This window comes from Psammomys obesus, unplaced genomic scaffold (assembly GCF_907164565.1).
Source record: "Psammomys obesus unplaced genomic scaffold, mPsaObe1.curated_primary_1811, whole genome shotgun sequence".
Classification (NCBI taxonomy): domain Eukaryota; kingdom Metazoa; phylum Chordata; class Mammalia; order Rodentia; family Muridae; genus Psammomys; species Psammomys obesus.
Window position 1 is genome coordinate 4,417,934 of NW_026591872.1, and position 5,276 is coordinate 4,423,209.

At 35.5% G+C, this 5,276-nt stretch overlaps 1 protein-coding gene across 4 annotated transcripts in view; it reads right to left on the reverse strand.

The window, feature by feature from the left end:
- The window catches only part of Thoc2 (THO complex subunit 2), a 127,038-nt gene that overhangs the window by 57,839 nt on the left and 63,923 nt on the right, over window positions 1–5,276 (reverse strand). The gene's annotated exons all lie outside the window — the stretch shown is intronic.

Below are 5,276 nucleotides of genomic sequence, written 5' to 3' on the forward strand. Positions count from 1 at the left end.
AATAATAATAATAATAATAATAATAATAATAATAATAATAATAATAATAATAATAATAATAGAAGAGGAGGAAAAAGAAGAAGGGTGATTCCTCAAGAAACACTTTGAGAGTTGAGAGATTAGGAGAGAATTATAGATAAAACTAAACCGTTTCTTATGGCTAATGACCTACTTTAGTGCCTTTAACCCACGATTATTTCAAATGCTACTTAAGACTGTACATTACCTCTGATTTAAAAAAAAAAAACAAAAACACTTAAGATCCATGACTAGAAAATATGGAAAAACTATGGCACTATTTTAACTTACATGCTCTTTATGCTAGCTACTAATTATTAAGTACCTACAAGGAATGATATTATTAGATTAAAAACTGCTTCAAATATGCCTCAAAACTACTCTATAATGTACTTTGGAGCATTTCATTTTCCAGAAAGGATCCAAAACATGTCCCATTAAAATAATTTCAAACTGGCCTGGAGAGATAGTATAGCAGTTAAAACCACTGACTTCTCTCCTAGAGGACCAAGGTCTGAGTCTCAGCTTCCATGAATCAGCTTGCAACTACCTGTAACTCTAATTCAAATCCAACACTTTATTTCTGGCCTCTACAGACTTTCCACACATATGCTAAACAACTGTAAGTGGAGGCAAAACAACTACATACATAAATACAGATTTTTTTTAAATAATCAAGTAAAAGTAAAATAAAATAATTTAGAACTTCTGAGGGTAGTAGCACATGCCTGGAATCCAAGTACTCAGGAGAGAGAAGGAGGATTTTGAGTTTAATGCAAACTTGGGCTAAATATCAAGATAAAATAAAAATAATAATTTGGAATTTAAAAATACAATTCATTGAAAGAATTACAAGAATGGGAGGTTACACCTGGAAATTCTTTCATTTTTTTTTCCAGTGTTAGATACTGCTATATTTAAATAGTTCCCATTATAAAATAATAGATAACATATATATCTAACTTCTGAACAGCTTAAGTTACAGCTTAAACACATCAGAGAGCAGCAACCATGGCCCCCGTGCAACCCCATAGCCATGGATCTCAACAAGAGCCACAAGGTAATGAACATCTACAAGCCGAGGCATAGCCAGCACTGCTGACATCTCACCAAGCACACCAAGTACATGTGAGACATGATCCATGAGGTGTGCAGCTGTTAAATCAATGATAGCCAAGTAACAATCCATAGAACCACCAAATTTGGGTAAGGAAATAGAGACAGATGTATCTCATTAGGAAACTGAAACAGAATAGATAATTATGGGTGAATGGAGGTAGGGCTAGAACAGGCGGATGAAGGGATGAGGGGAGCAGGATAAGGGATGGATTACGGGAGAAACAGCTAAAATTAAGGGCCATTTGAGAGGTAGTACGGGAATCTAATGCGGTAGGAGTGTCAAAAAATATACACATATGTGAAGGTAATCTAAACGAAATCAGCAAATAATGGAGGAGACAGAGTCAACTGGCCATCTCTTGTCACCAAATGAAACTTCCAGTACTGCGATTGGCTTACATCTAATTGGCCAAAGGGGTTTCATGGGAATCCCCAAACAACCCAGGCTGTTGTTGGGTACATAGGCTGCTCTCCACAAATTTGACAATAAAGCCTCACTGCTGTAAAAAACCACCTACACAACTCAGTGAAAATGGAGAAGTCAAGCTGGTGCCTATAGAGCACCTTCACCCCTACATTCTAGTGTCTTTAGTACAGAAAGATACTCTACACACTACCAAAAGAGAAACATAAACAACAACCCAGTCACATACCCTTTCATCTACAATGGTATACTGGATGCATGATAGTGCAATGGTGGTACAAAGCTTGTGCCAGACCCTCAAAACTCCCAAAGGATAATCAAATAATCTTAATATACTAAAAGAACAATTTGGTCTTTGGACTAGCAGCATCAATATGACAAAGGAAGATATTAGAAATGCAATTTTTCACCTTCCACCCTAGGCCTATTGATCAGAAACTGAAGTTAGGGCCAACAATCTGCATTTTAGTAAGCCCTGCAGGTGACTGTGATACATGCTACAGTGTGGTAAACACTCTAGAAAAAAATCTTATTGACTTCAAACTTATTAAATATTTTCACACACAAAATGTGAGAAAAAATGATTAAAATGAGTATAATTTATATGATTACATTATTTCTTTTCTAAGTATATAAGCTGCTTCCTAAAAATAGGAGTTGTATAAGGACCATGCATGGCGAGGACCTAGATCCCCTGTTCAAATGAAACCCAGTGGTTGCTCTATAAGGGGAACAGGGACTGTCTCTGACATGAACTCAGTGGCTGGCTCTTTGTTCACCTCCCCCTGGGGGGGAGGTGCAGCCTTGCCAAGCCACAGAGGAAGATGATGCAGCCAGCCTTGACCTGATAGGCTAGGGTCAGATAGAAGGGGACGAGGACCTCCTCTACCAGGGGACTAAGGAAAGGGCATAGGGGGAGAAGAGAGAAGATGGGTGGGACTGGGAGGAGACAAGGAAGGGGGCTGCAGCGAGAACACAAATTGAATAAATTGTAATAAATAATAAATAAATTAAATTAATTTTTTTAAAAATAGGAGTTGTATAAACAACCTCAATATACAAGTAGTATGTGTTAATAAATTTAATTGCAAATATATTGCTTGGAAATAAGACCCTATACAATATCTAAAAACAATTTTATGAAAAATTCAAATTGGAGCTCAATAAAAGCCTTTGAAAATCTGTAATACAAAACAAATTGACTAGTGATCATAAAGCAATGTTTCTTTAGGTCTTTGTTGTGCTGTGTTATATTTTCTAGGGAAGAGGACCTAATTATGTTGCCCAGATGATTGTCAAACTCCTGGCTGAAATAGTCTCCTGCCTCCACATCCCAAATGCTACAATTACAGGCATGCATCACCACATCAAGTTGGTAAAATATTTTAGTGAGCAGAAATAGACCAAAATTCTACTTCACACCACCAAGGAAAAATTCATTTTCCTAATGTTCCTATCACCACTCTAATAATGACAAGCCATACACTTCTAGCTTATAATGGCCCTGGATGTTCTAAATGGTTATTTTTCTTTTTCCTTATCCTTCTATTAAATATAGAATGGACTGGGGAAGAGATATGGGATCATCAAGGTGGGGAGGTAGGAGATGAAGAGAGAATAGGGGGGAGTGTGAATGAGTGAGACACTATGATATATCTATATGAAAATTACTCATTATTTTGTGTATTAACTTAAGAAAATTAATGAAAAAAAGAATAGAATGCAGTTGGCATAACAGTGATAGAAGAATTTACCTCCATAGAAAGAATTCACATCCATAGAAAGGGGGAGAGAAGGAAAGCAAGACAGCTCTAATAACTATGTATCTTTGTAGCAAAATTTATATGTCCATCTTTATATGTAAAAGTTCCATACATTATACTTTAATCTGTTTATAAATTTATGGTATTTGTCGATAATTCTCAGAACATTAAGATTTTCAATTACAACAATATTGGGAAATTGAAAGTATGATGAGAAACAGGCTATTTAAATGGTCTCAAAGTATCTCCCCTTATTAACTACAAAGGAAGAAATAGTAACTATACAGTAGAGCAATCTTGTTGTGAAGAACTTACCAAGTAATCACAGTGTGTATTGCTAGTAATAGAGTAAATGAATCTCACATGCTCTCTGATTAGGATGCACTGAGAAAAACTATCCTTTAGTTCTTTAAGCAGGCAAGGAGGGGCAGGGAGGAGATAAGGGAAGGAGGGGTTGGGAGGGAAGGAGGGAGGGGGCTACACCTGGGATATAAAGTAAATAAACTGTAATTAATATAAAAAATAATAATTTAAAATTAAATAGATGTTTATTTATATTAACTTTAGTTGTATACGTATGAGTCTATGTGCAGGTACATGCACATGAGAGATGGTACCTATGAAAGCTAGAGTTGACAGATCTCCTGAAGGTAGAGTTACAAGGTGGTTGGGAACTGCCCAAAGTAGATGCTAAGTATCAAACTCAGATTCAACTCTTAACTGCTGAGGCACAGATATACATTTTTTCTCTTTTTTGAAGACATTTCAAAGTGCCAAAGAGATAGTTCCATGGTTAAGAGCAGTTTCTGCTCTTCCAGAGGACTAGAATTTGGTTCACAACCACCTGTAACTACAGCTCCAAGGGATCTTACATCCTCTTTTGGTCTCCCCTGGCACCTGCATCCACTTGCACAAACCCCTGCCCATCCCACACATATACACATAATTTTTAAGATAGTTTTACACTAAGGTAAACCAGACTGAAAGAATTTTTCAAAAAAACACATATATTATAAAGGAATAGGACTTAATGTCAGAAGGATAGTCATATCAAAAATAAAAATATAAAGGAACACTTCACTAAAAATAATTTTAAGTAGCAAATAAATGGATGAAAAGATACTCAACATCATTAGTCAGTAGCATGACAAAAACTGGAACTACAATAAGACACCACAGCTCACTAGGATGACAAATTTAAGTATTACCATACCATACCAGAATGTAGAGCATTTAGAAGGCTCAAGTAATTGCTCTGAGAAATGTACACTATAGACACTGGAAACATTGGCAACCAGTTTTTGTAAATTTTTCTTTCCCTTTTTTGCTTTCTTCAAGAGAGGGTTTCACTGTATAGCCCTTGATGGTTTGGAGCTTGTTCTGTAAATCTGGCTGGCTACAAACTCATATAAAGATCTGTCTGCATATGCCTCCTGTGTTCTGGTATACAGCACAACATCCACCATTGACAATTTTGCATTTTTTAATAGTTAAACATATATTTATTTCACTAACCAATCCCATTTCTGCAACACAAAAAATTGCCTCCCCAAAAGTATAGATATTCACAGAAATATACTAAATATGCATCACCTAGTAAATATATCAATGACTATGTCTCTATATAATGAAATATCATTACTCAGCAAAAAGACTACTGACATATGCTATAACTTAAATGAATGAATCTCAAAACAGTAAGTGAAATAAATCAGAAAAGAGAACATATAATTTTATTTACATGAGATCATAGAAAAAGCAAAACTATAGTGACTGAAACCAGCAACACAGAGGGGAAACTGACCTACATAAAAGAGTAAAAAGGTAACAGTGTTTGTGATGAAAATAGTCTCCTGATTATTTGAGGTGATTATAGCAATGGGTAAAACTAGATAGATACATACATAGATAGATAGATAGATAGATAGATAGATAGATAGATAGATAGATAG